Here is a 14318-nt window from a genome sequence, read left to right on the forward strand (position 1 = left end):
CTTTCTGCCCCTGTACAATATACAAAAAATAATTAGCATCTTTAAAATAAAAGTTACTAACTTAAAGAAATATTAATCTCATGCCACATTGGTTTGAAGACAAGATAAATGATTAAGAATATATATCATTTCTTTCCTTTGATGAAATGAATTATAGAATAGGGTCTATTTGAATTTTTATGATCACTTCCAACTATAACTCCTAATTATTTTCTTAAAAGCATCAATGGTAGATACTCAAAAAGAAAGAATATATCATGCATTAAAATGTAATTCATATAAAATACATAATATATTGAAAGCAAAAGAATATACCAATGTATCAAAGAAATTAACAAGATGTTGTGGAATAAAAATACAAGATAAGAAGTATTGTAAATATATTTAACTTGACCGAACCTTCAAATACATCTTGATCACAAAAAACCATTTTCTTTGCATTGTCCCAAGAAAACCCACTACCATGGGTTAACATATCCATTATGGCATTGAATTGTTTTTTTAAGTCTTCACACGTGATTCAATATGTGGACTTGCTTTAAGTCCACTGTTTGGAAGCTTTTCCTCTAACATCTTCTCCACTTGTAAAAATGCTCCTGGTTTAAACCCATTATCACATTTTACCTTCCCTGAAACACACAACTCAACAAGACACTCAACCAATTTTTCATCCTCACTGGGAGTCCACACTCGTTTGTTTCTTCCACGCCCCCTTATTTGACCACTTGATGTAGAATCCATCCTATGTTTCAAAAATATCAAATTATATAACTATATTTTAAGAAGAAATATAATATGAAGACAATTATAATAAACACATGTCTAACTATATCTCAAATTTAACAATAGAAAAACATTATCAAATTCAATTCAAACTAGTTCATCATATAATAATCCATACAAACCATTCAAAATTTGCAAATGATAAGTCTAAAACATCAAACATAATTTTTCTCCTAAAATAAACAACATACTATAATGTCCTCCATTCATTAAACATTTGAATTGCTAAATTTCTTCACCAAGCGCTTCATTGATCTGACGGTTCAATTATAGTTATTGGTTCACCTACAACTTGGTGGTCTTGTACATCCAACTCTTATTCCAATGGGTCCACAGGCATCTCTCTTTTAATGAGATTATGAAGAAGACAACAAGCAAGAATAATTTTGCATTGTGTCTTTATTGGATAGAAATAAGGGCTCCTAAGTATAGCCCAACGTAGTTTAAGCAAACCAAAACATCTCTCGATAACATTTCTTGCTGCAGAATGCTTCATGTTGAAAAACTCTTCATGGGTTCTTGGCATGTGTCCCTCTCTCTGATCATTGAGATGATATCTTTGCCCTCTATATGGGGCAAGAAACCCTTTTCCATTTGTATAGCCAGCATCAACAAGATAGTAATAACCTAAAATGAATATTCCAAAACATATTTTAAAAAATATATCATATATTAAAAAGAAATCAATTGTTTCTAAAAACCACATATTTACCATGTGGAACTGTCAATCCATTTCTCCTACTAACTGCATCTCGAAACACTCGAGAATCAGAGGTCGATCCCTCCCAACTTGGTAATACATAAATAAACTGCATGTCTTGAGAACAAACTCCTAAGACATTTGTTGTAATTTCATTCTTCCTTGTTCAATATCTAGGCTTGTCTCCCTTAAGTCCATTCACTCTAATGTAAGTTTCATCTAAAGCTCCTAGACAATTCTATTTAAATAAAAGCATTAGTATTGCTATAATATGAATTAATTAAACTTATATAAACTTAATTTATAATTTATATACCTTAAACCATTTCCATCTCTCATATGTGGAGTTCTCATAGATTGGTTCCCATTTTTTTAGTAATACTCCTTGTAGGCGAATGACTGCATTCAATACTACATTGAAATGTCTATTAATAGTTTCTCCAGACCTTAAGGATCAAAATTTTATAACTCGATTCTTTACATGATGTGCAAGAATATGCAAGAATAATGCAACCATTTCTTCTACATCAACATATTTTGAATCCTTTAGTTTACTAATAGTACGAAGCATAGAACATAACATGGTGAAAGTATGTCTATCCATCCTAAGTTGCTCCACACATGCTATATCACTCCCATAAATCAATCGATTAAGATTTTCAACTCGCAAAAATTCTCTATGTGCATGTCTTTCCATCAATGTTCGTCTCTGATAACGTTTCCTTGTAGTCGTACAAAGTGCAGTAAGCATATTAAGTATGTTCACTATAATATATAGAATCAGGATAAGTTGTTCTCTTCTTTCCATCTCAATGAGGTCCATGGTTGTGCAAGAGTCCCAATCATAAAGGAGGAAAGAAAAAAAAAACATTCTGTGTTTTTAATAAGAACAAAAAAAGTTTAAATATTCTATGTTTGACCTCATTATTAATTTTCTATAAGCAAAGAAAAATTAACATATGCAAATTCATTTGTACCAAACTAATACTAATTTTCATACCTTTTAATAAAGTTAGTAGCTTAACAAAATCAAAAAAATAATTTAAATATAAAAAGGCACTAGGTTCAAGGTAAGGATGTGATGCTATAGCAATATCCTTCTAGTGCAAGTAGGGCACATACAAATAGGTAAAATTTATCATTATAATACTCTTGCATGGGAAATCTAGAAAAAATTAAATTAATCTGTTTAACATAACCATATGTTATGTTGACATTTTTGTACATGGTCAGAATCATGGTAGTCCTCACAATCATGGTAGGCATTACTTTTAAATTTATTGTTACTTGAATCATTAATCCCACATTTTGGTCCGTTTATTCTGGCTATTGTTTCAATGTAAGCAAATATGTCATTCATACTGGTGGGCTTAGGTGCATTCTGTAGCAGATTGTTGTAAGTGTTTGCAGTTATTGGGTTAACATTGTCATTTTTTTTCTATAAAGATTAACATGTCTTAAATGGTTATGAAGCATGATGGCAACCCTTTAATTTATAAAGGTTATGAGATTAACATTTCCTAATTATTTTATGTTGTATCTTAATATGACTGTTGTATCAGTGTAGTTCTATTACATGATCTTTAATAGGCTTGTGAGATTGGCATCTCTTGATTTATTTTATGATGTATCTTAATGTGACTCTGCTTCACCAGTGTAGCTCTGTTACATGATCTTTAATGTTGTTGGTTCAGATAATTTTGCCATTGCTACTAGATTCAGTGTTATGTTTTCCTTCCCTCAACTTGGGAACCAGTTGCTGCTATTTTTCGCAATATCAGTTAGTGTAGTAGGTGCAGTGTGCATTAAGGAGGTTGGGTCTGAACATCTATGAGTATATTATGTTAGCAAGGTGTCTTTTTTATTTTATTTTATTTTTATTTTTATTTTCCCCCGGAAAAATGGTTGAAGAGAATGCACCCATGAGCCCTCTTGCAGGTTCCACAATAGGGTTCAAAGACCTTTTTTGTTTTTAAAATTTTTTCCCCCTAAAAATAGATTTCTTCTTGACGCCCTGGTTCGCTTCTTGGAGTTTCGGACCACGCTGATTTGATCAAAGGGTAGTGAAGCAGACGAAGCACGTCCACCATTTTCATGGACTGACATCATCCTCGTGGAAGATGAACTTGGGAATTGGCCCTGACTAGGTCCTTGAACCACTAACATAGATTGGCCTAATGATGATATTGAGGAAGAAGACAAGCCCGTGAGGTATCTAAAGTCAGTACAATTTGGCTCAGATCTTAGGCTTCTAGACCAAACCGTGTCAAGATTTAACAAGGAATTTGCATTTGGGTTTGCTGATGATTGAGAGAAAGCATCCACATAATTTGATCGAGGATCAAACAAAGTGGGTGGGTGGTTTTGGTGGTGAGGAAAATGTGGTGGTTGTGGGTTTGATGAGACTAAACCAAAGTGGCCACAAGGATTCAAGAAAGTTGGGATCGACTCGAGCCTTGAATCATACTCTTCATCCCCACCACTCGAAGATTGCATGCTACTACTATTGCCAGAATCCATAGCTTTAACTAGGAAAGGAGGACGTCGATAATAATAAACAAAAGGGAAAAAGAAAGGGTTAAAGAGAGGGTGAAACAAAAAATTCCAATATCACAAACACGTGAAATCCAAAAGTTTGTTTCTGTTTGTATTTTTTTTTCTTTTTTTTTTAACAATTTCAATTTTCCTCAATAGTCTCCATTCATGTTTGAAACAAAAATTTTCAATATCACAAACACGTGAAATCAAAAAATCTTTTTCCAACCATTTCAATTTTTCTCTCCGGTTTCCATTAATACAAGATAAAGAAACATCAAATACAAGATTCCAAACACAAATTACTAAAAAAAAAAAAAAAAAAGACGGATAAAGAAATAGAAAAAGAAAGAGATAAGAAGGTAAACCTGATCGGAGACGTAGAAGGGAGTTTTTAGAACCTAGTTGCAGCGAACAATGACGAATCTTGGATCTAACAATCAAAATGAATATCCAAAACCCTATAAATTAGAAATTGAAAATTTTTTTTTCTAAATGTCGTGGAAAGTTTGATTGATTTAGTTTGGAAGAATCACTTGTTGCAGAGAAGTGGATGATGAATGGGTCTCTAGCTTTGTAAAGAAGATAAGAAGTGGATGATGAATGAATCTCTAGCTTGACAAAGAAGATAAGCATCGGGCTTAAAGAATGAGATAAGAGGGTAAAATAGTAAATTTAAGTTATTTTATATTATCAGATGGGTTTAATGAATCAGAATACCACCTACTTTTGACAAATCCAAATCCAACTTATAAGCTGGATTTGATTTCTGCTTGAATAATTTTTTATTCCATTTTTTCTTTCTTAACATTTATCCAAACATAAGAATAAAGGAGAAAATGAATTAGATGTCTATTCCCACTCCCCATTCCCGTGTACCAAACACCCCCTAATAGTGATGTTGAGGCCCTTCCAAAAATACCTTCCTATAGTTTGATATCTCTCCTAGTTGGATAAGTTGCTTGGAAAAGCCACATAAGCAAGGTTCAAATCAGTTGTCCACTTAAGCCAATGACATGGCTCATTTACATGTCACCGGCCAACTAGACACTCCACATGGATTGATTTTGTTTTAAATATTTACCCCCAAATGTCTTATTTTTTCTTCAACCAAACCCTAACACCAAAAACTCATGTTCTTTCTTGTTCGTTCACAGGCACAACCCATCACAAAGCGAAAGGATCCATAAAAAATCTGGTAGGTTCTCAAATCGCGATAACCCATCAACCCCAAACGAACCTCCAAACTTGATATATTATTTTGTTTCTCCTCCATCACCATAAGAAAAACGACATCTTCGTTTTCCTACCAAACATCAATCTGAAAACAAAAGTCTAAGTGTGAACCCCCTAACAAAGGCCAGGTAGACAAAAAAAACCCATTTCCTTCTTCTTATTTCAAGACCAACAGTCATTTTTCTCCTTGTTGTACTTCATATTTTGCTTTTACATCGAAGAAGGAAAAAGAAAGCAATTGAGAGAACGAGAGAACGAAGAATAAAAATATTGTAGTTGCATTTAACTTTTAAAGCAAGGGTTTTTCTAGGTGATATATATATATATATATATATATATATATATATATATGTTATTAAATTTTGTAATAACTTTATATTTTGATTTGTCATTTTGATTCTTTGAGATTTGAATAATGTCATAGTTATGTGATTTGTGTAATTTTGTGATTTAAACTTGATTACATTGCATATTTCTACATGTTCAATGTCCATTAATATTGTATCTAAATTTATATTTTAATTTATTTAGGGTTTATTTGAAATAAAATATGGCTTAAAATTTGATAAATGATGGGAAAATGAGATGGTGGTAAGCTATATTGATTTTGTTTTATTTTCTGAATTGTTGTGTTTGTGTTGTATGTGGTTGTTGGGAAGAATATGGAAAAGAGAAGAAAAATATGACTATTGCATGTGAAGAGAATACAATTTTTAGGAATGTTTAAACAATTTGTTGTTTAATGTTGTTTATATAGGATTCGTGATGTTTTGTTGTTTAATGTTGTTTATATGGGATTCCAAAATGAGTAATTTGAGTGATTTTTTATAGTTGTTAATTGGTGAATCTAATACATGGGAAAAAAATTCATGTTTAGTCATGAGTAGATGAATATAAATTTTTAAAATGATTGGGATTAAAGTTTGAATAAATTTCTTAATAAAAGTTTTGAATTTGTAATGAATGAAAGTTGAATTGAAGAAGAAAATAAAACAAATTTAGTAAAACGGGCATGAATTTATGTGGGAATTAGGGGAAATAGTAGTGGAGCCTTAGGTTCAAAATTGATGGTGACAACCACAAATATGAAATTTGTTTTGTTTATGTGTGTAGTGGTCATAGTAAGGGTCTACCCTTGGATGAAAGGGCTGACCGTAATTCAGTTAATGACATTTGGATGAAATTATTGTTTTCGTAAGAGGTTGCAGTAAGTGAATTAAAGGTTGACCCATTTGTTTGGAGGTAGGCCCTTAGTTGTAAACATTGTTTTGGTTTAATCTAGGCAATGGGCAAAATAAAGGCTGACCCAATTGTTTTGAGGTTAGCCCTTGGTTGTAAACATTGTTGTAGTTTAATCTGGGCAGTGGGCAAAATAAAGGCTGACCCATTTGTTTGGAGGTCGGCCCTTGGTTGTAAACATTGTTGTGGTTTAATTTGGGAAGTGGACAAAATAAAGGCTAACCCATTTGTTTGGAGGTCGGCCTTTGGTTGTAAACATTGTTATGGTTTAATCTGGACAATGGGCAAAATAAAGGTTGACCCATTTGTTTAGAGGTCGGCCCTTTGTTGTAAACATTGTTGTGGTTTAATCTAGGCAGTGGGCAAAATAAAGGTTGGCCCAATTGTTTGGAGGTCGGCCCTTGGTTGTAAACATTGTTGTGGTTTAATCTGGGCAGTGGGCAAAATAAAGGTTGACCCATTGTTTGAGGGGTGATCCGAAGAGAGTGACATTAGCACAATTTGGCTTGAAGAGTTACCAAAACAATGATTAGCCCATGAATTGAAAGGTTCACTCCCTAACTTATATAACATAGCAAATTACTACTAAGTAAAATAGAATAATTGCATTGCTTAATGTTAAGTATACACTATGCATGTCTATATTTACACCATTAATTATAGACCATGAAATGTAAATGAAGCTCGCTTCTAAGGTTTCAAAGATAAACGATGTATTAATATATGATGGTCATAGGCGTGATAATCAGTTTTGTTATAAGTAAGTTGGTTTAGGCAGTATTATTAATAAATTAGTTCATTGTTTCAGCTTGACTAAAGGTTCATGCTTCTAAACAAGGGCTGCACATGATCGAGTAGCATTTAAATGGATCCAAGTAATACAATTTATTGTTATATGCACATTGGAGGAGAACTAGTAAAGGATGAACATGGCAATGTGGAATATATGGGTGGGAGACGAGATGGTCTAAGTTTAGAACGATCAATGACATATAATGATTTTGTTTCAAGGATTTGTGGGAAAATGAACATCAATATAGTGGGACCAACATTTTCATATACTCTCCTGTTTGATTTATATGCACTTCAACCATTGAAAAATGATGAAGACTTGACAAACATGTTTCAATTTAGTGACTAATTTGCACATGTATATATATGTTTAGCATCAACAGTTGAAGACGATGAAATGATTGAGAATGGAGGACAAGAGTAAGTTATATAAAAGAAATATCTAATCTTAAATGATTTCTTGTATTTATTTATTTTTTTAATATTTATGTTTATTCATTAGATGTTATAATGCAGCTTGAACGAAACAATCGTAGGGTCTAACTCACCGGTCCCATATTCAACAAGAGATATTGATATTAGAATGCAATCACGAGGATTTCATCAAAGATGTGCTGAATCACATGTTGGTCCACTAGAGTCAAGTCATTTTGAGAGTGCAATATTGGGTAGTGGGCATACCTTCTCAACTGCAAATGACTTTCGGGATGCAATATATCCCATGTCAGTAGGAGGCCGTTTTAGATATAAGTTTAAGAAGAATTGTCTTAAGCATATGACTGTAATATGTGTTGTTGAAGGATGCCCTTGGAAAGTAACTGTTTGTGTTGTTGGGAGAACAAAAATAGTTCAAGTGCATACATTTAGAAATGAACATAACCACTCTTTAGAAGATGTGTCAATTTCCGAACCAGCAGTTCGTTGTAATCGAGCCACAACTATGATTGATGATGTTATTCATTCAAATCCAGATTACTTGCCCCATCAAATATGTAAAGACTTTCGTCGACAATATGGAATGCAATTGAATTATTGTCAAGCATGGAACTTGAAAGAGAAGGCTAAAGAAAGAATTCACGGTGTGTCGCAATGTTCATATAAGTTGTTACCTTGGTTATGTACAAGGTTTATTGAAACAAATCCAAGGACGATTGCTAAATATAGATGTTCAGATGATGCTCATTTTATGCAATTGTTTGTTGCCTTTTCAGTGCCAATACATGGGTTTCAAATGAGATGTTGGCCTATTATATCAATAGATTCATCCCACATGAGTGGGCCATACAAGGGTGCTTTATTTTCAACTTCTTCGTATGATGTTGACGATGGCATGTTTCCACTTGCTTATGCCTTATTTAGCTCTAAGAATTATGAGGATTGGCTTTGGTTCTTAAAGAAATTAAGATAGTCATAGGTGAAAGAGATGTTATAATAATATCTGATAGGCACCAAGGGATTATCCATAGTGTTTCAGAGGTATTTGGTAATGAAAACCATGCACATTGCTATCGTCACATTAAAGAAAACTTCAATAGCTTTCTAACAAAGCTGAACACTAAAGAGAGGAAATGGAAGGAAAATGCTTTGCAAATGCTTGATTCTATCGCCTATGCTAGATTAGATTGTGATTATGAGGTTGCAATGGATACTTTAAGGACATTTAATCATGATTTGGCGAAATGGGTTGAAGAAAATAACCTTCAACATTGGGCAATCTCTAAATTTAAGAAGATGCGTTGGGATAAGATGACAAGTAATTTGGCTGAGTCTTTCAATTCTTGGTTAAGACATGAATGACACCATAACATTTGTGTTTTCTTCATCTAGCATATGGATAAGTTAAGATATCTTTTAGTCGAGCACAAAAATGGGTTTGTAAAATGGAATGAGTGTATTGGTCCTCAAATAGAAGAAAAGATTGCATTGAACATTGGAAAATGTGAAAATTATATCACTTATTTACACTTGGGTAGTTCGATGAAAGTATCCAATGGAAAAACATTCCTGGAAGTGGACTTAATGGAGCGAAACTTGCACATGTAAAGCATGGCAAATGTGTGGAATCCCATGTGATCACGCTTGTGCAACTATACGGCGAATGGGGTTTGATGTATCTGATTATGTTGATGAATGGTATAAGTACAATTTGCAAGAGAAGATATACTCTGGAAGCATACGTACTTTGGTAACACATGACATGCCAATGATTGATGAAAATGGAACCACTCGTGATGCATTGGGTCACACTTATCCCTTTCTTAATCCTCCAACCACAAAGCGACCTTCTGGAAGACCTAGAAAACATTGAATCGAATCTCAATTCATGTTAAAAAAAAAAAAAAAAAAAACGGTTCATTACTCTCATTGTAATTAGCCTGGGCATAATCGTGCGACATGTAACAACCCATTCTGTAAGTTTTTTTATTAAACTTCATAATGTAAGATCGACTTTATATTAGTATGAAATAGTTTGGTAATCTTCGTTGTTGTTTCCTTTATTATAAGCAATGAGTAATTTTTTGGATTTGAAGTGTTTGGTGTACATATATTGTGATTGTATGTTGTTCTTCAATATTATGGGATATGTTACATGATAATGTAATTGTAATAGCAAAACTTGTACCTTGGTCATGATTGTTCAAAGATGGCATTGAAGTGACATAGATTCACATGACGTCCTTGGCAAAAAAAAAAAAAAAAAAAATTGTTAACTAGTGGGCATAATCGTGGCCAACCTTTATATGTAAGGGCTGCCGTTTTTTGGCTAATGACCCTTAAGCATATTATTTAGTTTTGTGTGAAATGGGTAGTAGCCAAAATAAGGGTGTGCCTGTTAGATCATAGGCAACCCTATCGTTTTTATTCTTTAAAATTGATTTCGTGTTATGTGAGGAGTCTGTAAAAGGAAGGTTGATCCATTAACACCATGGGAAGGCATTCGAACATTAGTTTAGTATGTTATGTGCAGAAGGCAATCTAGGGGTACACCTTCCATTTGAAAGGCATGCCTATGTGTTAATGACATTATATAACTATGCTACATGCAAAAGGCAAAGCAGGGGTGCACCATTCGTTGCATAGGTATGCCCATGGGTATGATAATATTATTGGGAAATTCTATATGCAGTATGCAAACTAGGAGCACACCCTTGATTTTAGGGGCATGTCTATTGCTAAAACCATTATATTGGTGGGCTATGTGTAGTAGTCAACCTAAGAGCACAACTTTGATGGAAGACGCATGAATGTGGGTGAAAAACTTCTTTTTGTTAACTTACTTGCAATAGGAAAAAGAAAAGCATGATTCTCTGTCAAAGGCATGCCTTTAGGATGACTAGAGTTGAGGTGTGGGTTGGGCAGTAAGGCAAATGGAGGCATGTTGATAGCTTGAAAGGTTGGCCCTTGACGTTCGTATGAAATAAACGATTGATTACTACTCAAAAGTGCTCTTTTATAGCTTCTTATAAACTCTTTTAAACACTTTTGAGTAGTATTTATTACCTTTTAACTCAATTGGCACATTAAGGACCCTTGCAAGTGTTACTAATCAGTTTTTTGCAAGTTTTGATGTTTTTGATAGCTTTTTTATCATTAAAACAAGCCAAGAATGAGGGAGAACTTGGTATAATCCATGGTAAAGCAAGATTGAAGCTAAATTACATGAAGAATCCAAGTTTTGGAGAGCTTCAAAGCCTTTGCCAAATCAATCAAGTGTGCAAGGAAGAGAATCAGAGAAGGAATCTAACACTGAAGAATTTTGCAACCACCATTTAATATATTTAAGAGATTTATTTTAAAATTAAAAAAAAATACTTACATTAAAACATATTTTATATCATTTTAAATACTTAAAAATTTTTATCATTAAATTATTAAAAAGGCTAAAAAGCTTTCTAGAATCACTCTCAAACATACACTTAATTCCCTTTTGAAAATAAATTTAATCTATCATTTGGAACTATATATGTCAATCTAAAGCCATGTGTGGTAGAGTTTCTCAAACGTTAAAAGCAGGTGGACAACTTCTCAAACACTAAAAGTAACATTTGAAAGTTGAAAGCAAATTCAATAAGTGTCACATGCATCAGATTTTCTTATGTGATTTATTCGGATTTACGCTTGATATTCAGAATTTACAAAAATGCACATGGACTCTAAATTTTTTCCACAAAAACAATAGTAGAAGTTTATTTAATTCAATTTGAAAAAAAAAAAATTACCCATATCATTAAAAATAATTATTTAAAAAAATCATTCCTAAATATAAAATTCTATGGCTTTATTACTCTAATAGCTACACATAGAAGCTAATCACCTTGCTAAACAAAGATTTATTACCACTATGATATTTTCCATCATGCCAAACGCTGCACAAGTATGCAATTTTGTTTTGTAAATGCTTATATCATCCATAATCATTTAAACCTCCATAAATGATCAATAACTATTTGTATTTCATGGCATTGGCAGAATTGAACCTTTTGGGAATACAAGAAATAATGTTGAAGGAACAAATTAGAACTTCTAACAAAGTACATAAATTGGAAAGCTAAGACAAACTTGAGAAACCGAGAAATTTCAGTCTTTCCAGAAATGCTCAAGAAATATCATTCCCATGACGAGAGGCTTAACAACATTTCCTACAATTTCATCCGATGGTAACAAAAGCACCTAGTTCTGTTTTCTACAAATTTTGGAACTACTAGTTGACATCTTTTCCTTGTAATCCCTCGAGACCGAGAAAGAACCACCAGATTCAGCACATATTTAGGGTTCCATTTTGAACTTTCATCATGAAACATATCCTGGAATCAGTAGCTAGCTATAGTCCCCAATGCAAACCAATTGGCATCTCTTGTAGTAGAAATATTGGTGGTTGATGAGCCCAATCACAGAACTTCAAGAGCTTTCCCATAATACTTGTTTATAAACGATGCCTAAAAGGCATTCCAAACAACAATAATTACTATTTAAAGATTAATGAGTCATAGTTATTTCCTGAAAAATATGTAGAGAGGGCACAAATAAGATAAGTCATTTCATATACAATTGGCCTATCTCTTCCAGTCCGGGCAAATTCATTGATATGCTACAACCAATCAACTATTTTTTGTACTTATTCATAGAATGGATGGCAAAACATACCCTCGATAAACCATGTCCAGGTGAAAACTAATTGACTCAACAGAAAATACTAAACTTAATTAGCTAAGTAAAAGTCAAACCATTTAGAACTAGTGTCATATTGATCCATTTGGATACCAAGGAAAAAAAATGGCTACATAATGACAAAGCTTTTGGGCGATCAGTTAGTTGATATTCAAAATAGCAGATAGGTTTTGTTAGCATGCAACAAATAAATAAATTAAACATATATTCCATCAAGAGATTAATTTTTGACTATTTATATAGGGAATGACTTATAGTAATACACCATGATCTTGAATGTCGCATCAAGGCCAGTTTCAAAATGCACAAGATTCATAAGCTATCAATAGTCTCATATGGAGAAACAAAAATAATGGTGTTGAAGATATTCTGTTCTTTCAATAGAAGGGATGTTCAAAATTGTACCTTAACATTTTAGATTTTTTTTCAATGAAGAATAATCATAACAAACACTCACAAATTCTTTCATATGCCCTCTCTGTCTTTTAACATGACTGTACATATTAGATTGTGTTGATTGGTTGGCTCTTGATGATTATAGAGAGGTGTTTTTGTTAATCTCTCAAGATGTTTGAGTCTGAACCACTTGTTGAAGAGCCTCAATCGCAATTGGACCCGCTATAAATGTTGCATCTATTTACAAATGAAGCTGAGATGACAAAGATAACTGACTTGTAGGGTGCCTATATGTATTATCCATTGGTCTGCCAATACAGAAGATTGAAAGGGTTTTAAATATTGTCAATTGAGCTTTTCATATAAGTCTTGTATGGAAGTTTCAATTATAAAGAATGAGTACGATACAACTATACTCCTAATAAACACTAATTTATGGAAGAATAAAGAAATTGTCAATAATACAACCTTAAAAAATAAAAATGTCATTTACTATAGTTATAAATATATATAGGGAGGAGATAGCAGCTAACCTGGTAGTCAAATGAATCATGCATGCACTGGAAGCAGTATTGATAACTTATCCCTTCTATTGTACCATAAATAAGACATGACATAGCCTCAAAATCTATTATTCACTACCAATGACCAAGTTAGAGTTTAAATTAGAATGTATAGTTAAAGAATTGAATGAAATAAAACAAAAGAAATTAATTGTGAAGGTTACCCAATACTATTATGCATCGTTGGTTGACCAAATATTAGTTGTAACCATTTCACCAATTTCATTTTCGCTATCAAGAACCATATGAATTGCAAATTTCAATCTTTCAAGGCTCATGCGTTCCTACACATTAACCTTATGATAGACCCTACATCCCGGTAACATTTAACATGTATATTTGAAAATAAAAACATAACATCATATTTAACAACTTACAGAATTAATGGTTCTATTAAGACCACTTCCATCCCAATGTTGCATATAGAGAATAACATACATCCTAATATGACATCTGCAATAACAAGTATGATTTGTGACATGTTATTAACATAGGACCCAATTAGGATTGAAAATGAATACATGAAAAAAAAATGTAACTTACTATTTTGGATTGACTACGATGTCTACATACTATGGATGTATATTATTTATATTCACATCATTCCGTTTGAAGTAATTTTTTAATAACTGCGACATAAATCCAACAACTTTGGAAGCTTCATTAACAAAGTGAATCCGCTGAATGCTACCATATGATGAAAGTATATCCACCATTTTAGCCTCCAAATTTATTACCATGATCACCCATTCATTAAATTGGAATAAGGGGATATAAAACTACAAAACACACAATCATCATAACAACAATGAAGGCTTAAATATTTGAAATTACAAAAAAGTTGTCATCAATCTATGTAATCAATACAATAGCCAAGCATTACCTGGTTGCAACATTCAAGATTA

The sequence above is a fragment of the Vitis riparia genome, chromosome 4, assembly GCF_004353265.1.
Source record: "Vitis riparia cultivar Riparia Gloire de Montpellier isolate 1030 chromosome 4, EGFV_Vit.rip_1.0, whole genome shotgun sequence".
Taxonomy (NCBI): Eukaryota; Viridiplantae; Streptophyta; class Magnoliopsida; order Vitales; family Vitaceae; genus Vitis; species Vitis riparia.